Source organism: Marmota marmota, unplaced genomic scaffold (genome assembly GCF_001458135.2).
Source record: "Marmota marmota marmota unplaced genomic scaffold, marMar, whole genome shotgun sequence".
Lineage (NCBI taxonomy): Eukaryota > Metazoa > Chordata > Mammalia > Rodentia > Sciuridae > Marmota > Marmota marmota.
In genome coordinates this window covers 10,714,640-10,742,505 of record NW_025999913.1, presented here as the reverse complement: position 1 = coordinate 10,742,505, position 27,866 = coordinate 10,714,640, and the positions used below count along the sequence as shown (strand labels likewise).

At 46.3% G+C, this 27,866-nt stretch overlaps 1 long non-coding RNA gene across 1 annotated transcript; it reads left to right on the top strand.

The window, feature by feature from the left end:
* Window positions 1-814: 814 nt before the first annotated feature.
* On the top strand, window positions 815-26,532 carry LOC125615592. Its single transcript, XR_007346237.1, has 2 exons — window positions 815-926; window positions 21,294-26,532. It is a non-coding gene; the product is annotated as an uncharacterized LOC125615592 (long non-coding RNA).
* The last annotated feature ends 1,334 nt before the right edge of the window (window positions 26,533-27,866 follow it).

Genomic DNA, 27,866 nt, shown 5'->3' with positions numbered 1-27,866 from the left:
TAATATTATCTGTGGAATTGAGGCGTTGTGCTCTGTCTCCAGGCTGACCATGGAAACAGATGAAGTCCAAGCGCAAATGCCTTGGCTGTATTCAGAATTTGCATTCCCTCCCTTTAATCTGTTAGGCTGATGATTTGACAGAGTTACAGGTTAATCAACTTATTTCCCAGACAGGTGAATTAGCTTTGAATCGTAGAATTGTCTTTCCTAATGGTGGACAAGCCCCTCAACTCCAGGTAATCCGGTCAGAACAGTACGACTCAGTACCAAGATGGGTCAGGTGGAAATGAGTGTCTGCATACTCTTCACTTGAGGCTGGGCGCCAACAGTTCAAGTACGCATCTTACAGTCAGGCAGGAGGATCGTCTTTTTGTATAGCTCATTTTCAAAGCGCTTTGAAACAGTTGAATGTGGGTAATGTTAATTTGGTGTAAAACTTCAAGTGGCATATTACTAATGCCAAAGAACAAAGCAATTGAGGATCTGGTAACTAATTACTAACAGCACTGTCACTATTTTATGTAAGTGTGAACAAGAATCATATGTTTCTTATAGTTCATCCTTGTTGATGTACTTAGTCTCACTGGTGAAAGTGTGATAATGAGCAGTGAGTTGCTGACTGAGAGCTGCTGTGGACTCCTCTCCATAGCAGTATTTTTGTACCCATGCCCAGAGGCCCTGGGGGCAGTGGACATTCTTTAAATAAATGCAACAGTTTAATAGTTGTTATGATTTAAGTGCACTACCGCAGACTCGAATTAGGAGACCCTGTCATAACAATCTGAAGTTAATGACGCTGTGATTTGATATTTGCAGGAAGTGACTGAGATTACCAAATGGAGTAGTCTAGATTTCACATGCAACACGGCTGAGCCTTTCCTGAGAGCTCCAGGTCTTGGCTGAGGAAATAGGATAAGTAGATATTGGTGAGTGTGTGGGTGTGTGTGGGTGTGGGGGGGAGCATGGGGGAGTGGGGGGAGGCTTACATTTATTCCGGGATTCCAGGAGGAGATGGGGAATTTGATATTTGTTCAAGACCAAATCAGCAGCTGTGGATCCCTGGCTTATTTTAATTTTTTAAAAGATGTTTTATTCAAGAATCTTGAGAACCTTTAACTAACGCCCACGTAGGACAAAAAAAAATTCGGCTCTAAATAGTGGATGGCCATGCAGACCCGGGGCTCGTTGTTTGTGTGTTAAAATATAAAACAGGGTTGCTGAAGATAAAGAACAATTTAAGGGAAAGATCTTGGGCTCACAGAATCCAAAAACGTGGAACTAAAAGGGATATAGAAGTAGCCGATGAGGCCCAATGAGGTTAAGATCCTGTCCCTGGTTATCGGGAGAATGAGGAATAGGCTCAGTTCCCGAGTCCAATTCCCAGTACAGTGCTCCCTCAGGACTCCAGTTCCGAAAGAAACTCCTCATTGCTGGTCCTGTCCTCCCTGCAGGGAACACCTGAGTGGAATTGGTTCACTGTGTGGATTACTGGTCTTGTGCCAGACACCTCTCACTCCTCATTGCAAACCAGTCTATTTGCCGTGGGGGGGGGGTGAATCAATCTCACGTGCCTCCAAGAGGCTCTAACCACTTCCTAGGGTCACTGAACTGGGAATCCCCAAATCTGGGCTTGGGTCTTAATTCTGTCAAGTCACATAATCTCATAGGTCTCTTCTCTTATTTGTAAAGTTAGAAGAATGGATCGGATTTCTCAGATCCTTTCACCTCCAAATTGCTAACATTCTACCTAACACATCTGAAGAGGAGACGATGGGGTCTCTTTCTTGGATAGGAGGATGGCTGTCTTCTTATATGCAGATGTGAGGGGTTCCAAAAAGAACTGTGGGAATGAACTGCTAGTGGAGGGGCACGGACCCAGGTGGCTTGACCACACCATGAGCCAAGTTGGGAAAGATGTAAGAGGTCATCCAACAAACTGATATGTAGGTGAAAGGATTGGCAAATGGACCCAGTAAACAGAGTGTAGGGTAAGCTCACTGAGAGTCCATTGCCTGACTCCTTGGTGGAGACTAGATCCTTTATCTTCAAGGCTACTCCAATAAGTGATAGGAAAAATATTGTTTTATGATCACAGACATTTTTACAACAATGTGTAAGACAAAGTTAAAATGGCACCTCTAGGAGAGAGTTTTCAGAGCTTTCAATATGACCCAATGCTTTGGGAATCTCCAATGCACAGATATATTTGGCCATGGAACATATTGTTTTCTGGTATATTTCGTGAGAAATGCTTTCCAAGAATAGATTTGAAGAGCGTGAGGACAAAAGTTGAGGGTAACCCTTTAGATCTCACAGAGCATCCCCAGGAGGAGTCCTTGTCTAACCAGAGCAGGTCAAGTACTTGTCTGAGCCTGGGTCTGAAGCTGTAATGTGTGCACCTGTGTGGGAGAGACCACGGACATGAGGTGAGGGCCTGCGGTGAAGCTCAGGCCTCTGTAGTGTGCAAGTAAGAACTCCTAGACCGTCTCGTGCTTTCAAGGGTGCCAAGACAGTTATTATTTAAATGGTTTCTTGTTATTTCCTGGGCTATAAATAGTGCGCACAGCAGAGTATCCTCACACTGAAGCAAAGATTAATTTTTATATGATCTTTTTTGCATAGATTGATTTTTTTCAGTGTGAAGTGTTAGTAAAGCAGACAGGTTAGAACTCAGAACCAGGCCTGGTTGAAGATGTATGGAATGTCCATGCTGGGAGGAACCTGGGGTTCTTACCTTGAGCACCATGGGTACGCAGATGAGTATCAGTAGATTCATGTCACAGTTTTGTGGGGTGAACACGTCTGTTGGTTCTCTGAAACAATGGCTTTCATTAACTTCCCAAATGGAACTATAATCTCAAAAGTAGGCAGCAGTGCCTTATTATGGCTTATTATAGAGGCACTAAGGCTCAGAGGCACAAGATGGTTTGCTAGATGTAGCATAATCGTTTCACCTTCGTTGCTGGTGATGAAGATCATCTGAGAGCTGGTGAGCCTCAGGTCTGATGGAGAACCCAGTAGAGGATTTGCCCTTGACCTTGGACAGAAATAGGCTTTGTAATATACGCCATATTTCCCATTTTACACCTAGAACACAGACAATACAAATTGAGTCAGCAACCTGAAATTTTTCTTGACTTTCCCAAGAAATTATTCATAATTAATGTGTTATACATTCCACGTATAAGAAACGGACCAGAAATGAGTTTGGGCTTTAAACGTGATAATCATGAAGTTTCCTGTGGGTTGAGGATCGTGCTGCTGTAGTTTTGCCTTGGACATCACAAAGATTTTGAAATCAAAAAGGTTTTCATTTTACCTTTTAGGAACATGGTAGAATTTATCTGCATGATTGCATTTTAATTAGCACTCCCACTGCCTATTTAAACATGCAAAGATATAAAACGAGCCAACCAAATAGGAAGACATATAACCAAGGTGTTTGCTACTGTGAGGTTATTGAGCACTGCCTTGGGATAAAGCTCGCTCCAGACTCAAGTTTAATAGTGTGAACTGGTTCAAAATAAACCCATTTGTATGCACGATATTCTACATAAGGGTTAAGCTGCCTTAGCAATTGTTGATAATTATGGATCTTTGCAGAGCTCTGAGGATTTTTGAACATTCTTTGAGAGTAAATCAGCCATTCCCACAATTAAAAATTAAAAATAGAAGAGTTCTGTAGGGGCATTCTTACACAAGTCTTGGGTGGTTGGGTTATGATCCCGGGAACCCGGAAACCACATCAGAGCTCTGCCTGTGTGTGTGTGTGGTGTCGCAGATGCCTGGGGGAGAATGCAAACTACAAGAATGGACTTAATTTTGGAAGGAGTTTCTTACTGTCTTTATGGCATGGCATGAGGCCGTAGCTCAGCATGGTGTGTGCTGCTGTTCTGGGATCCTGCCCTCTTCAGAATTCTGAGTTAGGCTCTTAAGATTAAAAGGAAAAGCAAAGTCAAGAGAATTTGCCCTTCTGAACCCAACCTTGGAAAATCAAACTCGTAACTCCTTTGGAAAGAGACATTTGTGGGCATAGCAGAGGGGTCCTGGCTCTTTGGTAGGGGCCATAGTGGGTCAGGTGAGTGGTCAGATGGCCACGATTATCCATTAGTGATCGGCTCTCAAAGTTAAGTTGATAATTGGTTCACGCGTGGTCTATGAACAATTTATAAAATACAGTCAGGCACTGCCTGACGTTTCTGTCAACATCAGACATGTGGTCCCACCACCATATTCCAATGGAGCTGAGAAAGTCCCGTCACCTGGTGACGTCAGAGTCATTGTGACATCATAATCATGAGCCCATTGCTCATGCATTTGTGGTGTCATTGCTGCCAGGAAAGCTGCTGTGCCCTGGTGGTATAACAGTGTACGTAGCAAGTACAGTTTAGGAACTACATAATATGGGATCATGATCAGAAACAACTGTGGGACTGGCTGGGTATTTTCTAAACCCTGCTTTCTATTGTTATTTTAGGGTGTACTTTTGTAAAAGTAGTTTACTATAACCAATTAGTCCTGTTTCACTGGCTGGCAGCAGCCTCTCCTGACTGCCTCAAGAGGCCACGTGGGGGATGGGCCTGGACCATCCATTTGTGTGAGTGAATTCTACGTTGCTCACGCAACCATGGAATCACTTAATGATATGTTTTGAGAACGGGTCCTGTTGTTTAGTGATGCATAACTGTATCTGCCGTAAGATGAAATAACTATTACTCAGCTTGTTCAACTACCTGCTGGTCAACTAAGACTAGGATTCTTTGGAACACACAAAACCTTCTCTTAAGTTACATATGACCAAAAATCTCTTGGGGGGGGGGCGGCGGAAATCATCGCACAGCTCTAAACTCTGAAAGAGAACCTGAAGCGAATTTAGAGCTAGTAAAACAAGTCTTCTAGCAGCCTTGTATCTGTGACACCTCATTGGACAGAACTATTATTATTTTTGGGTTGTGTTCAGAACCAGGCATCTTGCAGAAGTATATTTCCATCTTTATATCACATCCTGATGCAGTCCACTCAAAATGATCTTGTAGCGATTCTATTGCTCTAAACAACAACCATCAGTTGAGGTGCCCATGGTATTCTGGGCCCTGGATATGATAAACAGTCAGAGAGACTTGACCTCTGAACCCTTAATGCCTAAACAATGCACCTTCAACTCAATAAATGACATTGCCAATGGCCAGGGCCCCATCTGATGGCTTACTTGTCTTCCCTCATCAAACTCCTCGTAAAAAAGGGGGAGGGGAGGACAACAGGACAAGGGAGGCCAGCCTGCATCTTTGTGCACTCCAGGCCCGAGAGCTGACAAATGAGAATGAAAGCACACACTTCCTGCTCTTTCTCTGGAAGCCCATTAAGCCTCCTCCCTGGTAAACAGGCCTGGGGTTGCTTTTGTTTGGCCCCTCTCCCTCCCCCTATTTTTGTAAAGCAAATTGAAAGTCCTACAACTGCTGTGGCTGTCATTCTCCCCAATGCAACCTGCACAATGGCAGGGTTCCCAGGGAGGGAGGCCGGCTGCCTCCCTTTGTGTCTGGGAGGGTTTCTGGGGATTTGTCAGGTCAAAGCAGCTCCTCTCCCTGAGTAGGTGTGGGGCTGACAGGTGGCGCAGGTTTTCTCCAGTCGATCTGCAGGAACACGTTTTTTTTTTTTTTTTTTTTCCTTTTCAAAGTGTCAGGGAGCGTGGACAAGGACATTCTCACCCAGTTCTCCCGAGTTCCTACAGTTCTGACTGTCAGAGCTTGTGCAAAGTGCTTGGAGATCCAGTGCTAAGTACCTCCAGCACCAGACTCTGTGACCTTTGTCAAGGTTGCAACTCCACCTAGTGCTTGGTGATGCGTTTCAGGCCTGGCTGAAGGAGAATGGAAGATGACTGTAAGAGTCAGAGAAGATGTCTCATTTGTGCCTGTGAGCCACCGATTGTGTGGGCTTGGTTCAAAAATCTTCATGCATTTTTATTTCCACCGTCTTCTCTGAAGGCCACCAAGAATTGGTGTGATCTTAGAGATGTCACATATTCTCTGGTTTCTAGTGTCTTCGGCAGCACAATCAGAGTAGTTCAGTAGTTCTTCTCAAAGTGTGGTCCCTGGACCAGCGGCATCGGCAGGGTCAGGGAGCTTGTTAGAAATGATAGCTCTTAAATCCAAGAGGCAGATGCAATGGGTGGGCCCGCAGGGAATGCCGAAGCCAGGAGGCTAGAGAGGCCCTGCAGTGGACGCTCTTGTCTTTTCTCCAGCTGTGGCATTTCCAGGGACTCTTAGATTCAGTTCATCCCACTGGTTCAAAGCCTGACACACACACACACACATGCCGTATTCCCCAGTGAGACTCGTCCAGTGTGTCAGCTGTGAGCATCGATGTTCCCACGCAAGCTAAGAATTACAGCCACGTCATGGAAGGAAAACTAGAGACATGTGAAGCAGCTCGGCCGTCCACACGCCTTTCCCTTCAAACTCCTGATGCCACGCATGGTGCTGGGTACCTGGCTCCTGTTGGACTGCCCCAGGCAACAGCCACTTGAAAAGAGAACAGAAGGGGTCCGTCCACCTGTTAAAGTGACTGCTTTATCTTAAGGCTGGGAAGACAGGCCCTTCTGAAGTAGGTATCAGAGTTTTCATAACGAAGTTCTGACCAAGCTCTACTGTATATCTTTTGAGACTTAGTACAGGCCATCGGTCTCTTGGGATGCCCTTTTTGACCTTCCAAAATAGGGTTAAGAGACCCTCTTCACTGTCCCTGGCCCCTCATTCTTGTCTGCAACACAGCCCATCAACACAGTGTTTTATAATTTTTTTTTCTTCTGGTACTGGGGAACCCAGGGCCTAGTGCTCACCAAGCATCATAACTGGTTTTTGCTTATCCATTTGCCTGACTTGGAATAGTTCCATGGGGAAGGGACTGTTTGTCCCTCATCACTTATTTCATTCCTAGACTTCTGGGCCTAGCAGAGAAGAAAGCAGCAGTCTTTTTTTTTTTTTTTTTAATATTTATTTTTTTTTCAGTTTTCGGCGGACACAACATCTTTGTTTGTATGTGGTGCTGAGGATCGAACCCGGGCCGCACGCGTGCCAGGCGAGCACGCTACCGCTTGAGCCACATCCCCAGCCCCCAAAGCCCTGAAAGCAGCAGTCTTTATGTGTTTACAGAGAATGGCTCCAGTTCTCCTGGCCACTCTCAATCAGGTCGCTCCTTTATTCATTCATTTTTTGAGGTATTGCTCAATCAGATACAGTGGTCCAATGAGTGGACATTACCCTAAGACGGAACAGGGTACTGTCAGGAATTTGGAAAGGAGTCCATTGGACCCTCTGCTCAAGGACCTTGCAGCCCAGAGGTTTTTACACCTCACACACAGAGGCCGGTTCACAGCGCCCTGTAATCCTTTCTATCCAAGGCCCTTCTTTGACTGATCCCGTGCTTCCCTTTGACTCCTGTTCCCCAACTCTATTTTCAGCCTCTCTGTAGACAATCAGCTTAACGCGTCTATGTATATTCTTTTATTTGCCAGTATTCTCATAAAACATGTCGTGTTTTGTTTTGTAAACACATGTTTTAAATTTACATACATGGTATATAAAAATTTCATTCTGCTTCTTTTTCTGCTTGGCACGCCACCAAGCCTCCATGTTTTCGTGTGCACTGGGTTCACGCCTGCGCACTGGAGTGCGGTATTCCAGCATGCTATGTTTTAGATGTGAGGTGTCTCCCCAAAACTTATGTGTGAGACAAGAGAAGAAAGTTCAGAGGTGAAATGGTTAGATTATGAGAGATGTAGCCTAATCAGTAGATTAATCCATTGATATGGATTAACTGGGTGGTAACTGTAGGCTCATCAGGAGTGACTGGGGGAGGTGGGGCACAGGGGTGTGTGCCTTTGGAGTACATATTTTGTCTTTGGTGAGTGGAGCTGTCACTGCTTCCTGATTGCCATGTCCTGAGCTACCTTCCTCCTCCACACCTTTCCGCCATAATGGCCCACTTCACCTTGGGCCCAGAGCACCGGAGCTGGCCATCTGTGGACTGAGCCCTTTGAAACCCAGAGCCCCAAACAAACTTTTCTCCCTTTAAGCTGATCTTGTCAGGTCTTTTGTTTACAGCAATGAAAAAGTTGACTAAAGCCCAGCCTTTGCACCCTGCTGTGCTCAGCAGTGCCCATGTAGGTGAGCACCTAGAGTGCCTTCAGCTCCCCATTACCACGAGGGCCACCATGAGGGTACTCGTGCACATCTCCTTGGAGACCTCTGAGATAATCCCTGAGAATTAGCAGCAGACAGGGTTGCTGGGTCTGAGCATACGTGTGCACCAACATGGTTTCCCCTTCAGAATGGCTGCCCCAATCTTACAGATTGGCAGCAAAAATTTATATTTACAATGTAAATTCCAGACCACAGTCCTTTGTCCACACTAACATTGAAATACTTTCTCCCTATGAGTTGTTTGTTATTTTTGTTCATGGTGTTCTTTGCTTTTTTTTTTTTTTAATTCTTTTATTCCTTCCTCTTTCTCCAAAATATATAAAAAGATAGGTTTTGAATGTGCTCAATGATCTGATTATAAGCCAGAGTGTGTAGCTACTCACTCTAACCCAGGCTTGCCCTGGGTAGCATCACATGCCTCAATGAGCTGATTCACCAATTCTCTGCCTAAACGCAGAGAAACCAGTAAGTATTTTCCACAAAACTGTCTACATGTCAGTCTGTTTTGGACTATAGCGCTACCAGTGCGGTAAGGAAGTGTTATACAGAAGTTACACACGATTGTGATGAGCTCTATAAGTCATTGAAGCAAGAGAAAAGAAAGAAAAACTCATGACCATGACCATGACCATGACCATGGAGCTTGACACGGAGGACTCACAAATGCTAAAAGGACCTCTGAATTCTTTCTCATGAGAATTCAGGAACAGCCCTCTTAATGATTCCTGTCGTCTCTGCTGGCTAGCATGTAGCTCATCAGAGTTGGCAAAGCTTTCTGGGGGCCATATACATGGTTCTTGGTGTGGCTAAAGGGCCTTTCTGATCCAGCCCTAATAACAATCTCACCTGCGCCTCCAGGCCTTCCCCTCTTCTGGTTGGTGGAAACCCACATCAAGTTCTATATGACAGTGCCTTTGTACAGGACCTGTGTGGGATGCTGGTATCTCTGCCTGGAGGGGGTGTCTGCTTCGTGGGTAGACTTGTACCCACACTCCATACCCCCCATCCCATCCCACGGGCTACTCCTATACCGGGCACAAGCCTTCATTAGTACATGCATTGCTATGTATCGCACTTGTTATGGTCCCTCTGCCCCAGTTCCCACTTAATTTAGGCTTCTTAAGAAAAGAATAGGGTCATGTTCATTATGTGTTCAACAGAATCTCAAATATTCGGTGAAGCCTCAATAATTCTCTCCAACCTGAGAGAAATCCATTTTCTTGCACACTAAAGATAGCGATTTGATAGCCCAGGTCCTCGAGCTTTTAAAATATCAACAAACTAACCTGATGAGCGAGTTCATGCTACCGTGTGATGGATTGAGTTTGTAAAATCTTCCACGTTCTATTCACATCATAAAAGGAAATTTCTGGAAGCAGAGAACTCGTAGTAATATGAAGGAATGACCCTGATAATGGAATTACCAGGGAGCAGCATGGCAAGTGGGAAAGGTAAGGGTGTTTGGAGGCCAGTAACATTTCCTTCCGTGCCATTCAGATGACCTCACCTCTGTAGAACATCAGTGTTTGGAGATAGCTCGGTATGTTCACCAAGTCAGGCCTCTTCCCCAGAGCGGTGTACTTGGTTTTCTCAGTAACGTGGGTAGATAAGTACGCAGCACAATGGCTCTTGAGTACCTATTGTGATATGGGTCAGATTTCATCCTGGCAACAATACACTGACACTTGTCTCTGAATCTTATCCCCAAGTAAGAGTATAGTGGCTGGTTTATTCTATTGGCAGAAGTTCACTGGAGGAGGCACGAATAATGCCGGCGACACGGGAATGTATCTCTTCAAGATGAAGATTTCTTTCTTAGGATCCTCAGTGTATTTAAAAAACATCTTTGTGCTTAAAAGAAAAAAAATCTTCTGACTTCTCTTCTTGGGCTCTCAGCGTCAGCAGAAGGGCCCTTACTCCACGAATGCAGACCAGGTGGCCAGTCAGCCCTAGACGATGCTCACTTGGGGGGCCCCTGGCGTCAGGCAGCAGCCTCCCCACCATGTCGCTTTCTTTCTTTTTTGGGTGCTTATTTTTCTCCTTTCTTGGTTCAACGCAGTGGCTTGTTCTTGTGCTCAGTCCAGCTGGTGGGACGCATAGCCACATCCTAGCATCTACCTCTTAATCCCATTCCAAAGTCCTAGGGCCTGTAATTTGGGATTTTTGCTGGTCTGGGATGGGTCTGATGCCCATTTTTGTCCTGGTCAACACGGTGAGGGTCCAGGACCATGTGGAACAGATGGCTCCTGAGAGCTCCCTTGGGTTGAGGTAGGAGGGGACACGGCTCCAGGAAGGAGACCCGTGGCTGCACCTGACTGGCATCTGCTGAAGCAGCAGTCTTTAGATCAGAAAGGGCTGCCCAGGCACTGACCTAATCACTTTTGAGAAAAAGCCAATTCTTTTTCATCCTAATACCAAGGGGGTGGGGGGTGGGGAGAGAAGGAAGGAAGGTTGAAGTGGATACAACTGACTTGGAATGCATTATAAAAATAGTTTGGGTTTGGTCATAACACATATGTGTTACATAACATGCATATATGATGGTGTACGTGCACATGTGTCCACATGTATAGAAATGCATGTCATCAGAGACATTGCAGCCAACCCTACGCTCTCCTGGGGACCCATCACATGAGCTTTCCAAAGCAAACCTCACACCAAAAATTTCCAAGGAAAGCAAATAATTTCAGGTTTTAGGAAAGCACAGAGATTTGTTATGATAATAGCATTCAGCAAGTATAACGTTCTGGACTCAAAGTGAATGTCTTTGTGGGGCGGGGGGAGTGCTAAAAAGCCTTGATTGGGGTTTTAATGAGATTTTTTTTTCCTCCCTCCGCCCTGCCCTTCGTTCTTCCCCCATCCCCTGGTTATTTTCTCCAGCAGGCCAGTCAAGAGCCCTGCGCCTGGGAACACTGGGAGAATGTTAACAATTCAACTCTACCAGTTAATTGCTGGGACTTTCCTTCATCCTGCTCAGCAGGGTCTCTCTCGCAGGCTGCTGAAAACATAATAATGCAACTCACTGTGGTGAATGCATAATGATATGTTCATCAGGGGGCTTAAGAATCCTCGGGACTACACTACCTGCTCCTTGGGCACATGTTATAGAGGCTAGAACAGGTCTTACGTATCAGTGAAATAGGAAACAGGAATGCCCTCTTCCAAGGGAAAGGCCAACTCCATGGGATACAGGAATGTCTATCCACACTGCCTTAAAATACAGGTGTAAACCTGCGATGGTGGCCATTGCCCTGTGCGTGGAAGTTTCTGCAATGGAGTTGGTCAGGTTGTTCGCACTGATATGTATTCAGGGCTGGGAGTGGAGCTCAGTGGTAGGGTGCTTGCCTAGCATTCATGAGGCCCTGGGTTCCATCCCCAGCACCTTAACAAAACAAGACAGAAAAAAGTCAAGATGTATGGAGGACGACGAAGGCTGTACCTGTATGTGTTCGGGGAGGTCCGGAATTCACGGGTACGGTCCCTCACAGCCTGCTGTGCTCCTGGAGACAATGCACAGAGGTAAAGGGTGAACAGATTTCAGGGTGGATACAAGGCTGAGGATAATAAAGTATCAAGAAAGGATCTTCTAACGGCGAGTGCTGCTTTTAGCCTCAGTTCAGTAGGAAGAAGCAACGCAGGAGGGGAGAATGGGATTTCCTTGGGATTCCTCTGGTTTTCCTAACTGGGTGTGAGGAATGTGTTTGCCCTGGTGTGGGGCGTGCAGTGACTCAGGAGAGGAAGTGGTAAATTCTGCTGTGAAAACAGGGACATGTCAGTGGCCCCAGAGGTGTTGGTTTTTAAGATCCAGCTGTAAACTCGACCGGTCTCTAGAATACGGGTTCTCAGCCGGGAGTGGTTCAGACCAGGAGTGGCTTGACTAGTGGAACCTGGGAGGGAGACCCTGGTGGAAGGAAGCAGGAGAGCAGGACCTGAATGGGTGGAGTGAAGTGTTCCCCGGGTTCAGCGTGGCCTCAACTTACATATGTAAAGGCCTAGGAATTTGGCAGAGCTGAAAATAATCAAATTTCCTTGTAAACGGTCCTCATCTTGACGACTTGAGCTCAGATGTGTCTGTGTTCTCATCCCTGCCTGTTGCCCCTCCCCCAGGTCAACCTGTCGAAGTTTATCTATAGGACAGGTGTTTTTTCTAGGTTGGTTTTAGACTGGCAGGAGAAAGGGGGGGGGTTCAGATCAGTAGTGTTCCTAGGGTCAAGGGTTCTGGAAGGATAAACTCTCCTTGCCCCTTCACCCTACCTATTAGAGGACTCTTGGGCATCCAATCCCAACAAACTGGAAGCACTTCATTGGAGCTGGTGCTATCCATTGGGATGGCAGACAGAGAGCCATTTGTAGTTTCTGTGACAATCGTGGCAAACGATTGTCACATATCAGGTCTAAGCAACAGCAAAAGGCTCCAATCACACCAGAGCTCGTTATTTTGAACAGGATGAGATCAAAGTCACACAGACTGTAGGGAGATTACCTTGTGATGTCTGCAGGGAACTTAATGCTCAATGTGGCAAGATGTTCTTTGCAATTTTTAGGGAAACCAGTTGGATGATAGCCAGGGTACTCCTTGGTGGAGATTAAGATATTAACCAGAATGGAGCACCCAATCTTGTTCTCATTTGCAGAACCAAAGTGTCCCCCCACCATCCCACTCGTGCCCCAAACAGTCACTTTGACCTCCTGAAGTTGGGATATTTGTGGGAATCCAAAGGGTAGTACTCCCCTTTTTGGCTAAGAGGAGTGGAGTTTGCAAGGGGAAGGAGCAGGTGATCCATGTTGGGAGACCAGAAAAAGAGGAATATGGAAAAAAGAAGGTAGTGGGGGGATCAAAGCAAGTGAGAAATATGAGGGAGAGAGCTTCCCAACTGGACAGGATCCTCACAGAGCCTCAGCCCAGGAAGATCTCCTTCCTCACAAGTAGCCAAATCAATATTAAAAAGTAAAGTAAAAATGGGACTTATCTGGGTATTAAGATAAACAACAAAGCCATTGTCATAAATTCTATGCACTAACATGTAGACCTGTGGAGCAAATTAGAAAGATGAAAGGCAGACCTGAGCATTTTGGGAACAATGACGGAGCACCCCAAATCACTGGGGAAGAGAGGAGTTGCTCAGAAGGTGACTGAGAAAAATGGTTAATTGAGCAGAAAAGGCAAATGCAAGATCCCTACCTCACAGCCCATGCAAGAGGGGACTCCAGATAGATACAGTTCCCTTCAGGCCCCAGAAGAAAGATGAAGCTAGAGAGTTAATAGGAGGATATCCTGACGAGAGAGGTGAGAAAGGACTTCTTTAAAACTTCAGAAGTACAAACCATACGGCCAAAAATATTGATAATTTTATATTGTAATTAAGAATTTTATTGCATGGAGGAACATTCTAGACAAAGTTGAGTGACAGAGAGATGGTGGAGTGGAAGAAGATACGTGCAATGTCTAAAACTGACAAGGTATTGACATGTAGGACTTGAAAGAAGACCTGCGAATCAACTTCATTGCAAAAATGAACAAAAGGTATGAACAGACATTTTAGAAAGGAAAAAACTCAAAAGGCAAATAAACATAACTAAATGCTTGTATGGATGAATAATCAGAGAAATGCAAATGAGAGATTTTGCTTTATACCAATTAAGGTGAGAAAAATATTAGAAAACTGGGTGATATGAATTGATGGGGAGGAATAGGTTTTGGGTTATTTAGCCCAAAGCAGTGCACACAGCAGGTAAGAGTCTAGCTCATGTGCTGTAGGTAAGATTTATTACCTGTGTAATCTGGCACTACTTAGGTAAATCAAGTACCTGCCTAAATTGTGACCCAACTATTTCAGAACTGGAATGTATCCCAAAGAAATTTTCATATTGGTCTGACAGGAAAATTATATAAAGATGTTCATATTAATATATTGCCTTATTATTGTGTAGGTGGAGATTTAGACGCTACTGTCCGTCACCTTGAGAGTATCTAGGTAAAATGTGGTACTGTATGTCATCTCTGTAAATCGTGTACTGGGATTAGACGCAATGGGCTAAAGGTACAATAGCAACTTGGATTCGCTTAAAAATAGAATAGTGATTGAAAAATGTAAGAGAAAGGATGTGTAGCACAGATTATTTGTACCAAAGAGGAATAAATGTTTTGCAAGAAAATTTATAAAAGATGGATGTTAAATATGTAAGAGTAATTGTTTATGAAGGGTTTATGGCAGTAACAAATGGGGTCACAGGGGATAGATAAAACAGAGGAGAGACAGAGAGAAGTGCCCACACTTAGGATGACTCTGTACCAGGAGTTCTTAAGTGTGATTGTATCATCTGTCTCTGGATGAGATTATCCTGCTGATAAGGACTTCCCTGGACTTCCATCAGAGTTGAGACCAGAAGAGTAAGTCAGGAAGTATCTGGGGCAATGACCAATACCCTAGTTATCTTTGGAGGCAAAGAGAGCTGCCTCTCTTTGAAGACCGGCACTAACCTCCATGGGGTTAGTGGGGAGAGTCTCTATTGAGGTGACTGTGAGGGCAGAGAAAAGCTCCATGCTGGCACAGGGCTGAATGATTCCTTGAGTGGTCTCCTGGGTTGCCCAGGAGCACTCTTTGAGGCAGAAACAGGGCATCCTGCCCTTCTTGTACAATCAGATTAAAAAAAGTTGCATAGGAAAGTTTTTTTTTTTTTTTTTTTTAATTCAGAACAGAGGGAGAGGAGAGCACATCTGAGCGCCTGGAGGGGTTTTCAGTGGAGGTGGTGGGTCAAGGAGACCCCCAACATGGGGACATGTCAAGGAGAAGAAGAAAACCCGGGTGTCCCAAAGCTGTCAGCTTGGCAGGGCTGGACATGCTGCTGTAGGTATGGTCCATGCCCGTGAATCCTCTGCCCTGCTTCTACCTTTCTGTCACATGACTTGCCAACCATTCCTAGTAGCTCTGAAATAAGAAATGCCACTTTCAAACGTCCTGAAGGGACCTGAAGGGAGGTGTGAACGGCACAGGGGCACTGCCTGGGGGACTGCAGCCAATGTTCTGGGGCCTGAGGAGTTGTGCCTTCTCCCCACCCCCTCCCAAGTGCACCAAGCCCCATCTACTCAGGGCTTTATCTTATCTTTTCCCAGGCTCTCTCTGTCTCCAACACCTGCTTCTTGCCTGGGAGGGCATGTGGGCGGGGCTGCACCCACCCCACACCCTAGCACTGACTCCTGTCCTCAATTCTCTTCTCTGTCCTCCCTCCTTTGCCGGCCCCCACCCTTTTCTTGTACATCCATGTTCTGCTGCGGTGTGTGGGAGAGAGGACAGTTGTGGTTTTAATTACGACAGGCTCCTTCAGGAGGTGGAATTATATCACCATTATGATGCTTTCAACCTTGAGAAGCCTTGGAAAACCAAGGCTAATCACCCTGGTGTAGTCCACAGCTGAAATCTCCAGGTCATATGACAATAAGGACAGGTAAAGGTGACTGTGGTGTAGAAATCGCCCTTCAGCCTGGGGCCCTATTCTGTCATCTGCCCTACCAACATTCTTGAAGTTTTTTTGCAAAACCTTCGCTGTCCTGTGCAGGAGTTGTGTGTCTGGGTGTACCCAGACTGGGTGTATTTTTGTGGGTGTATGTGTTTTAGAAATTTTTCACCTCAATAACAAAGAGGTGTGTAGCCAGGAGGTTTCTGAAATGTATCATGGATGGAGACAACCCTCCGCCAATGCCCTGGTTCTTCTGCTGAGGTGAGTCCGGATGACCTTGTCACCCGCTTCGAGAGGATATTTGTAAGAACCAGACACAGAGCACATGTGGGGAGTGAGTGTTGGAGGAGGCCCAGAGCAGATGGGAAGAGGCAGACGGGGAACCTCCCTCTGCGGCGGTGTCACTGAAGACCTGCCTGGAGCTGTCGTCTTCTCCTAGTTGGTCTTTGACAGAGAAGTGTTCCCTGGCCAGCGTCTGCATCAACACACACATTTCATTTCTGGAAATCCCCCCTCCAGCCGCCCCCCCCCTCCAAAAGTCCAAAGCTCAATCCCACGATCTTTGAAAGGAAGGAAGGAAGGGAAAATCTGTTGGGCCTGGCTAAACAGAGAGTGGGAAGAAGGTGACCCTGGGGATACATTCTTGTGAGGGGAAGGACAGAGCTGGTTAGATGGGGTCTGCCTGGAGGCATAGTGAGCTCAGGCTGCCATCACAAGACACCACAGCCCGGTGGCTTACATAACAGAAGTATGTTCCTCGCAGCTCTGGAAGCTGGGTGCCTGAGACCACAGTGCCAGCACGGTTGGGTCCTGGCTTGCAGATGGTCACCTTCTCACTGTCCTAACATGGCCTTTCCTAGCTGTGTGTGCCTGGAGACAGGGAGCGATTTTGGCCTTCCTCTCCCAAGGGCACTGTCTCAGTCCATTTGGATGCTACAGTGAAATGCTAGATAATTTATAAAGAGCAGAAATGTGCTGCTCATAATTGTAGAAGGTGGCAAGTCCAAAGTCAAAGTGCCAACAGACCCGGTGGGTGGTGAGGGCTGTCTCTCTGCTTCAAAGACGGTGCCCTCTTGCTGGGTCCTCAGATGGTACATTGGAAAGAGGTTTCTCTTCAGTCTCTTTTATAAAGGCATGAAACTTAATCACGAGGACACCATCCCTCTGACCCAGTCACCTCTCACAGCCCTCAACTTCTAATATCAACACCTTTGGGGTTAAGTGTCCACATATTGATTTTGCGGGGATGCCCGCATTCAGAACACAGTAGTGCACACTAATCCCACCACGACCCCTCATGATCTCATCTAAAATTAGTGGCCTCCTAAAGGTCTTACCTCCAGTTGCTATCACATTGGGATTCAGGCTTCAACATGAGTTTCTGGGGACACACACATTCCACTCACAGAATCTTGGTAGGGTCTCGGAGCCCAGCCTGCCAGTAGTTGCTCTGCCTGGTGGAGTTCAGCCCCCTGCCCCCAGCTCTCCTCACTCCCTGCCTTGAGGATCTCCTCTTCCTGGGGGGTGTCGGGGAGGTGATAGCCACGGGAGCTGAGTGGGGAGAGAGGCAGAAGAAACTTCTAAGAAATCTAGCTCAATCACTTTACCATTCCATTGGGCTTTGATTTTGAATTAGACCACAGGTATTGGAGCGTTCTAACGGGCTAAATAAGCAAACAAAACAAAACAGCTGCAACCCAAACAATGAAAAAAAAAATTGCACTCACATTTAAAGAATTTTAAAAAGTTTTGCAGCAGAGGGGAAGGAGGGACAGGGATCCCCGATGCTTGGGATGTAGCGGCGACCCTGACATGGTGGGGAGAGAGGACGGATGGATGTGTGGTTTGCATTCTGTGGCCACCAGCCCAGCTTGTCACCTCTCCATTCAGGGCGCTCACCCCTGAGGGGGGGCAGGAAGGCGAGGAGCAGAGGGAGTTCATTCTTGCACCAGTTGCATGAAAAGTCTCTGTGTTTCCATTTTTCTTCTTTTTACTTGGATTCATATAAAAGTTCCCCATCATCTGTGCCTGAGTGTCCACTGTGACTCCACGTTATGCCCCAGGAGTGTGAACCCCAGGAGCCAGCTCTCGCCACCTTCAAAGACAAAGTCGCTGCCAGCAAGGCTGCCCAGTCTCCTCCACACAGGCAGGCTCTGTCCTCAGGCACAATGGCCTCGCAGCATTAATGCCTCATTTGCTTTAAGCAGATACCAGGATTTGCAATTTTTGAAAGCAAATTCAATTAACATCCTTTACTTTGGGGGTGTTTCTTTTTTTTGCCCTTCAAAAGTCACGCACCCCCCCATCTGTTGACAGCAGAACCTCAGATCCAGGCCGTGGGGGACTGTTTTCTTTCACTGTGTTCCTCTGTGGTGAAAGAAGTTAAAAGTAAGCCCTTTACAGTCTCCATATTCACAGTCATTGAAGGAAAGAGCCAAATTATCCTTCTGAATGTTGTAAGACCCGAGTTGACCCCAAATTGTGCTGTGAGAGGAAACAGATGGGAAAATAAAAGATGTCCTTTTTAAAAGAAACCCTTTCTTAGAGCAGGGCTTCTATGGAGAACGCGCCCCCATTCCCAAGAACGAGGAGGTCCATGCGAGCCCCGCACAGCTGATTGGCCTAAGCAATCTGGTGGAGGAGCAAATCCACCGCCTGATCACCGCATTGTAATTGGTTTTGAAAACACATTTGCAAAAATGGCAGGAAGCCAAGCCCCGGCTCTCTGTACAGCTTTCCATCCGCGAGGGCGTGTTCCGTATTTAAAGTATTTTCCTTCTCTGTGACCACCAGAATTCCAAAGGGACAAAATATCCCAAATCTTTTTATGAACCAGGTCCTGGCTTCAGGCAACCTCCCCATGGTAAAGAGAAACCACGCTCAGGTTTGCCTATCTTCCCAGCAGGATAAAACTGGCCAAGAGTTTGCTCCTGTTGCTCAGGGCTGGCTCAAGTAGGAAGCAGACTGGGACTTAAAGTCCAATAAAAATAGAAATGTCTTTCGAAGGCCTAGAGAGCACGCGAAGGCATGAGTATGAACACGTGTGTGCTATTTTCTGGTTGCATTGCATGAGTGAGATGATAGCATTGGATTTTTGCTGAGATCTGGTCTGGTCTTTCCTCCCACCCTCCCTTCCTCCCTTCCTTCCTATACAAAGGATTGGACCCAGGGGTGTCTAACCACTGAGCCACATCCCCAGCCCTTTATTATATTTTATTTAGAGACAAGGTTTTGCAAAGATGCTTAGGGCCTCACCAAAGTTGCTGAGGCTGGTTTTGAACTCATGATCCCTGCCTCAGCCTCTGAGCCACCAGGATCACAGGTGTGTGCTCTGTACCTGGCTTGAGATTCGGTATTTCCAATTCAGAGGCCAAGCTTTGTGTCTTAGCTGCACATGACAAGGAAGAAGCAGGTGGAGATGAGGATCGCTTTCGTCCTGGTGGCGGACAGATGTTACTGTTGGGATGGGCACTGGAGAGGTCATCATAGTGCCAGTGGCAGTGTGTGTGTACAAAGGCAGAAAGAAAGCTACAGAATTCAGATTCTCCAAGGTAGAAGTTTTGGCCTTTGTTTTAGCTTTTGTGCTACAAAGAGTTGCTATAAATATGAACGCGACTGGCAAAATCTGCAGATTAAGTAAAACCTGTGAAGGCTATAACATGCTTCATACACACCCAGCAGTGGCAGCGTCTATTCATAGATGCACGTTCTAGAATTCACCCTCTTTCGCGGTCTTTTAAAAGCTCACTCATTCTGTGTTTATGTGTACTTTTCTCCTCCCCTCTCTTGTTTTGAGCAGCCTAACTGGAGATGTGTGAGCAGGGTAGCTTTCAGGATTGTATCGTCTAGATCAAAGGGCAGGACTATTCCCTGATGTGGGCCAAGGGATTATTTCACAAGAAATCCTCTGTGACATGTGGGATGACATGACACTTGGGAAACATAAGGATATAAGTCAATATTCCCTCACCAGCTTCAAAGTTGGAAATCTTTTATATAAGGCTTTTTTAAAAATAATTAAATTACAATCTTTTTTTCTTGCTGTTGCTCCTTGTCTATTACTCTCTCATTGCAACAGACACCTGAAAAATTTCCCTGCTAATTTTTTCTTGTGATTTTGCCCCCAGGGTATGCATTCACAATCTTGGCTGCAGCAGGACGTTGGGGTCTTGCTGCTCCTTGACATCCTGGTCCCTCCTTTTCAGCAAGGCCTAGAAGGAGATTCACTTTGCTTCAGGACTGGGCAAATTCAGAGCATTTAAATCCTTCCTGATTTTTTTTTTTTTTTTTTTTTTTTTTACCTCTCTGAGTCAGGAGTAGCTGGAAATACTGGGCATCTACATCTACTTGGATTTTGCAAAACAGAGCCTGTGATAGGAATTTTTGTGACTTGTCATAGGTAACATCTGGTCTGAAAAGGAAAGACCAAACTACTCTGGGAATGAACTCTTTCCAATGAATGTCTCTGCTCCCCAAGGCACATCCCCAGGATGGGATTTAGATTGTGTAAATCTTAATCTTTAAAATCTCTGACCTGTTTTCCTCCTGGGTCCTGGAAGAAGGCTTGTGACAGGCGGCTGGGAACGTTTCAAATGTGCTCCACCTGGGTGCTTCTCAGACTTCAGTATGCTTCTCCTTCTCCGAACCATTTGTCAAAATGCAGATTCCGGTCCCTTAGGTTGGGGTAGGTGGGGCTCAAGATTCTGCCTTTTGGGAAGAGCATCTTGGTGCTCAGGAGCCCACTCCAAGGCCTAAATGATTCATTCTGGCTTCCTCAGTGACAGTGAGGGAGGATGGACATGGGGTGGGCAGGGCGCAAAGGTTCTGGAAAATTCCGGCTCACAGCCCCACCAGTGTTGTGCCCATTTGCAGGCCTTCTGCAGTTAGGTTTGGAATAAACCAAGCCAGGCTGTACTCTTTCAGGAGCCTGCCTGTGAGAGACGGAGTAGAGACAGGTTTCAGATGGGAAAGAGATGAGGCCGATACAGAGAAAGATAAAGACGGACGAGACAGACAGTCTCTGTTGTAATTTCTGTCACTCTCTATCTCTCCCATCCTTTTCTCTCTGTTTCAATTTCTTTTTTTCTCTGTCTTGTTTCCCTCATTGCTTTTCTGTCTGTTGTGAGATAACAGAATAATTTCACTAAAGCTCAGAGGCAGTGGGGGCTTGGAAAGCAGCACCTGAGCCCTAACTCTGCCAGCAGACGTAGCCGGGAGCTGGGCCGGTCACCTGGGGTCTCTAGGCCTCAGTTTCCTTTTCTGTACTGTGAGCCAGGTTGGTTAGATGACCTTTAGGCTCTTTCCTGCTCCCCACTGCTAAGATTTATAATCCATGTAAATATGTTTATCTGCTACTTGGGGCAAATCTGTTCAACTTTCAATGTAAATGAGCTAACTGTGAGTCGTCAGGGTTACTGGAGTGCATAATTCCCATTTCTGCAGGGCATGCAGCTTCTGAAGCTCTGGAGTGAGAATCATACCCGCCCCTCCCAGCACCACCCCAGCGCGCGTAGGGTGTGCGTGAACCACCCTCCGGATTTCTCAGAATTAAAAATCTGTTCTTCTTTAGGGCTTTCACAGCCTTTGTCATTCCAGCAATTTAAACTATTACCATTATTATTATTCATATCGTTTTAGGGGCAGATTCTCATCTTATGTCCCCAGAGTTGGAACACTCGCTTGGAACCCTTCAGTAGAAGCAAGCCTGTTTTGTAAAGAATGTCAGACTTTGTGCTTCTTGGGAAAGGGCCCTGTTGCTTCAGGAGAGCTGGGGTGTGGTGGAGGGAAGGCGAGTGACCCAACACCTCTCTTTTGATTTTCATGTAATCGTTTGTGTTGCAAATGCAACAGGCAAACAGGTAACCAGACAAGAAACCAGGAGAAGAAAGACAGAAGCCAGGAAGCATGGCGGAGGGTAAGGCCTGTCCACTGGAGTCTGTCACCCCCCCAGGAAGAATCTCAGCTGGGCTCGAGGCCCTTGTTCTGCATCTGTAGGGATCATGAAACCAGCTGGGAGAGAGGTTGACATTGTTCTGGAACATTTGGCAATGATACAGAGAAACAGGACTTCACCTATGGCAGTTATCAACGGACAAAACCACCACAATTTACCCGGGCGGGGTGGTGCCCGCCTGTAATCCCAGTGGCTTGGGAGGTCGAAGCAGGAGGATCCCCAAGTTTAAAGCCAGCCTTAGCAAAAGCAAGGCACTAAACAACTCTGTGAGACCCTGTTGATAAATGAAATACAAAAAAGGGCTGGGGATGTGGCTCAGTGGTTGAGTGCCCCTCAATCCTGAGCTCAATCTTTGGTACCACAAAAAAACTACCACAATTTAGTAGAAAGACCTTATCTGCAATTTTGAAAGCAGGCCACACTTCACTCCATGAAATTGAGTTAAGTGGACAACAGGACCTGAAGAAAGAAGCTCAAAAAGAGAAAGTGGATCAGACATTCCAAAATCACTCTCCTCGTAAGGACAAGAAGATAGAACTATAGAAAAATACCTGGTTAACATCGGGTTACTTCCCATTACCTTTTTTCCTCTCTCTCTCTTTTTAAATTTTTAATCGTAAGGATTAAGACAGAGGGAAGTTCTTTATCGTGCCAATTGAAACTGGGCAGTTGGGGAAATCTGGCTGTTATTTCTGTAATCCTGATTTCTAGGAAGGTCAGATAACAGCTTAATTTTGGTTTGGTGCCCTGGAATTTTAGTGCAAGTGACTTCATTTTGAATTTTAGTAGAGGAGTCTCGTCCCAACCAATGGCCTTCTATAATTTTTGCTTGACAGTAGCTAGGGGCACTTAAGAGATTGCTTCTTAGAAATGGTGACTAACACAGAGGGTCTTCATCTGTGTTGTCACAGGTCCCTGGGCACCCAAGGTCCCTTAGCCAGTGAGGGTGGTGATAAGAAAGCAGCCCTAAGTCTCAAGCATCCCTTCACTGGACGGAACCTGTGGGACCAAGCAGCCCAGACCTGGAGGGGAAGGGAAGGCAGCCTATGAAACTTCGAGAGAGGGTACCCAGATCATCACTTGCTTTTGCTGGACTTCAGTCTTGACCCTTGGACCTCAAAGTGCATTCATAAATAAGCAATTAGCCAAGCCAAATATGCCAGTCGAGAAATCAGTTTCCTAGAACTGCTACTTCAGAGAATTTTCGGTACATCTGGGGAGGTAGGAGATAGGTATGCTAAAGGGAGGGGAGAAAATTGCCCTGGGGGGTGGGAAGTGGCTTGGTGTGAGTGTAGGATTGTTGTGATTTTTCTCTTCTTTATTTTCCTAGGAACTCGTCCTAGCTGAATGCTTCTGAGGGTCTCTATAACGCCTTTCAGATGCTGTCCATGTTCATCTACCTGATAAAACCTCTTCTAAGGAGAAAGGCATGGAAAACTCTTGGTCAAAGGCCCCGTCCTGATTCATTTTCTTCTCTTTCTCTCTCTCTCCCCCTCTCCTCTATGCTGAGATGGAGCCCAGGGCCTCAGTGGCAGGCAGGTGCTCTGCCACTGAGCCATCCAGCTCTTCAGCTGCTTTCCAAGGGGATTCTCTGCTGCCTTGCTTTCCCTGTTCCAAAGAACTCTCCTCAGTGCAGCCAGAGAGATCAGCTGGAACTATAAGTCAGATCGGGCCACCCTTTGTTATAAATTGCTTTCATAACTTTTCATGGCTATTTCTAATTTTTTTTTTGGTGGTGCTGGGGATTGAACCCATGGCCTTGTGCATGCAAGACAAGCACTGTACCAACTGAGCTATATCCCCAGCCCTATTTCTAATTTTTAATATGATACACACCTATGAATCTCTTGCCCACAAGAAGTGGCACATTAGCCATGACCCCTGTCTCCCCGAGTGTGCTGCACCCCGTCCCGTAAGGTTGTCAGCTCACTCTTCTGAACCTTGCATTGAACTATTCCCTTGCTTTATGGAAATGTATGGTACCTAAGTGGATTTATAAGGGTACATTTACACATACATATTACATAAAGATATTTCTAAAAAATGCCACGTTAAATTTTACTTGCCTTTAACTAACTGTATGGAAAGCTGATCAAGCTGCGTGCTGTCTTCTGGGACCGCTTTCTTCATGTAATGATCTGTTGCTAAGATTCACTCATGTTGCTGAATGACATGGTAATATATTTGTTTTCATCATTTTTTAATATTCCATTATTTGAATATACCATTGCTTACTTATCTCTTCTCCTGTGGTCTTGCGGTTGCTTTCCGAGTTTTGCTAATGAAACAGGACTGCTGACCCTGTGCAACTTTCCACTGTTCTGACTGTAAAGGCAAAAGCCTTTGCGGTCTCTGCATGGCCTACCTGACTCTCCGCCTCTGCTCATTCCTGTCTCCCTCATTTTCTGTGCTTCACTTCAACCTGGCACAGTACAGGGTCGGACAAAGAAAGAAAGCTGTGCTCAAGAAATTGAAATGTTACTCTTTCTCTTTCCCTCCCCTCTGTTAACTTCAAAATTTCCTACAAATCCCCAAAAGTGGCCAGTCTATACTGTGTCATCTCTTACCTGACATTCCAGAGCAGGAACTCAGCGCCTATTTTGTGTGTTGATGGCCCTATGTGCCTCCTCCCTGGGGGCCTTGCCGGGTTATCCTCTGGAACACACTGTGTCTGCACAGCAGTGTGGTTTACAACTGCTTTGGAGCAGGGGCTGGCTGCTGCTGTTCACACTTATACCCCCAGGACCCCATGCTTTGCCTGGCACAAAATAGGAACTTGATTTAGGTTTTCAAGTGAACAGAAGGCATGTGGAGAAACCCTCAGCTAAGTGAAATAAGCCAGACTCAGAAAGTCAAGGGGCAAATATTTTCTGTCGAATGGGGAAGCCAGAAAGAAGAAAGGTCTAAAAAGGGGGATCTAGTGAAAATAGAAGGGAGGTCAGTAGAGAAGAAGTGGTTGACGAAGGGGAGGGGGGAAGGAAGGAGGGAGGGGAAGGGGAAGAACTGACCAAAGTGTGCTAAGTGCATGTGTGAATTTACCACAGTGCATCCCAGTCTCATCGACTCCATAATGCACCAACTCAAAAAGACGTCAATGAGCAGAAGGAAGACCAATGGAATAGAGAAGGGGAGCCAGGGGAACAGGAAGGGGAGGGAAAGAGGAAGTACCGGGGACAGAAATGGGGCAAACTATTTTATATGCATTTACGAATATGTCAAAATGAATCTCACTATTATGCATAAATCTAATAATGCACTAATTTTTTAAAAAAATATCGTCTACAGGACTTAGAAAAGCAATGGAAAATGCAGGGAGGTTCTATAAGAAGAGCATGCTTCTTCTTCAAACTCCAGAACAGGAGAGGTGACGCATGTCCCCTACAGGGGTCAGAGAGTCTCACAGAGGTCTCATGGAGCCTGGCAAAAGTCCTCTTCTTTGCTGCTTCATGAGAGCAGCCACAGCTAACATGTAAATGAACAAGACTGGCTATGTGCCAATGGGACTTTATTTTTAGACACTGTAACTTGAATTTCATATTATTTTAATTTTCCCATGTGATGCAATATGATTCATCTTATGAAATATGATTCTTTTGATTTTTTTTTCAGCCATTTAAAAATGGTGAAAGCCATTCTTAGTCCACAGGCTGTACTTTAAAAGCAGGCGGTTGTCTGGCATTAACCTGTGGGCTGTGACGGGCAATGTCTGCTCTCGCGTAGCCTTGCCTGAAGGACCTTGGGTCCCAGTCAGGCCTCAGTCACCGTAAACTAGCCACCAAAGAGGAGAGTGAGAAAGGTCCAGACCTCGTGCCCGGTTTCACACATTGAAAGGTAGCTTAAGAGAAAAACAAAAGAAAACAAAACTTTTCTCAAAAAGTTGCCAAATGCCTCTCCTGCTTGCAGGGTGTTAAAACGAAAACCCAGCCTCTTGAAAGAGCATCTTGTGACAACCATATCCTCTCCCCCAAATTGCATAGTAAGCAACTGCCCATCCACTCACTTGTCACCCTCCCCCTAGCTGATTCATCTGGCAGGAGTGAGCCACCGCCATTTGTGGGCACCGCGGCCCCAGCAGGGCTGACATCCCTGCTCCTGGTGTGAATGCAGGCGTGGATTCACCAACATCACCCACGAATCAGAAAGGCAGAGCAAAAAAGAAAAAACGAAAAACCAAACAAAAGCTTCTGCTTTGCAATATTTGTTAATATAAAGGCGTGTTGACATACTTTTTAATCTGTCAGCAGACAAACCCTGGAAGGTAGCCCGTGCCGTTGGCGCGTTAACTTGTTCTTGCTCACTGATATGGAAATGCTAATTCCCTGGAAGGGTGAGGCATGGGTGCAGCTCTGAGAAGGAAATGTTAACGTGCAGCCCGGGCGTGTGCCATCATCTGCCGGAGAGAGGACAGGAGGGAGGACAGTGGGCACTATGGTCCTCTCACGTCCAAGGTGCTCGAGGAAGATCCTTGACTTACCCAGGTGAGACTGTAGACACCACAGATCCTGCCATTGGAAGGTCATCTAATCCTGCCCTCTGCATCCCAAATCCCATTTGAGTCATTTTCTGGTCTGAACTTGAAGGCTTGATGGTCTTCAGGTGCCAGTGTGCCTCTTGGTGGACGGTCCCCAGACAGCTTGCCCTTGCTATGCAGAAGTTCTCCAGAGAGAGTGTTAACCTGTTTCCTGACTCAGTTCTCTAGGAGTCCTCTCGAGTGCTGTACCTACCTGATTGCAGTCATCAGGACGCCTTCAGCCAACCACTGTCATCTTTGCCTGATCTGCTGTCCTTGGTTCTAGTGTTGCCCCAGTAATCCATTCTCAGCACAGAGACCAGAATCATCTTTTAGAAGCAGAAATCAGATCCTGTCACCTTCCTATTTAGTCTTCCAAAGGTTGTATTCGGAATAAAATTCGAAATGTCTTACTCTGTGCAGACTGTGTCCCTGCCCTTGAAAAGATGATAAAGTCCTAAGTCCCTGGGAATGTGACTTTATTTGAAAATGAGGTCTTTGCCCATGATCAAAGTTAAGACGAGGTCAGTTGGATGGACCTTACTCCAACAAAACAGGTGTCATACAAAAAGGAAAATTTGGACACAGGGACAGACATGCACAGAGGGAAGACAATAGGAAGGAGTGCGGGGAACCCCATCTACACACCAAAAGTGGCCTGTGGCCACAGGAGCCGGGGAGGAAGCATGCGACAGATCTGCCCTTGCAGCCCTCAGGAGGAAGGAGCCCTCCCGTCACCTTCAGCCTCCAGAACTGTGGGTTAGTAAAGTTTTGTTCTCTAAGCTTCCCATCGGTGGCACTTTGTTACATAGGCCCTAGGAATATTACACACCTGCTTATAATGCCCCTCCTCCAGCCTTGCCTTGTATGATGCACATCCCAACCTGCTGTGGTGTACTATTTCTTGGCTGAGACGTCACTGCAGCTGCCCAATGGCACTGGGGAAAGTGTGTGTGTGTGTGTATTTTGGTTGCTAGTACTCAGGGCTTTATTAGCATTTAACAACAGGGGAGGCCAGAGATGCTAAGTCCCCAGATGCATGCAGCAGTCACACACACATTGCTACTGGTGGCCCCACGGGCATGGCTGCCCCTCACTGGCCTTCCTTCAGTTCTGTGGACCTTCCCCTACCCTAGCATCTGTTCCTGGGCGGTTCCTCCTAACTGGAGTGTGGCCTGCTTACTCTTCCCAGGGTTGAGAGCTCAACTTAAATGTGATCTTCTCAGAGAGACTTTCCCTGACCGAAGGGTCTATTCTTATTCGCTTCCTTTCATGCTAGTCAAAAAAAAAAAAAGAAATACTCCTGTGCTGATGGCATGCTATTTTGTTTTAACCTGTTGGTTTATTTTTCCCCTCTCACTACAGTACAAGGCTTGGTGGGAGCGAGGGCCCCGTGTGGTTGCTCAGGATTCAGAGCAGAGCTTGGTAGACAGTGGGTGCTCACATAAATGTCAGGTGCACGAATGAATCAGGAGCCCTGAAGGAGGCAGGGCAGGAATGTGGGAAGAGGCAGGAATGTGGGAACAAGAAGGAATTGGTGGGAAGGCAGTGATTGACAGCAGCTGAGCAGAGTCCTGGAGGGACTTTGGTGGAGCACCTGCTCCCTTTCTTTGTACAGTAGATTTCATGTCCTCCAAGATGGTGGAGATGGAAAATGGAGCTGGCTTTCCTATGGTGCTGAGAGGCTCATGGTGACAAGCTGGCTTTTGTTGAGTTACTAGGATCCTTGGGGGCGGGGAGTGGAGTG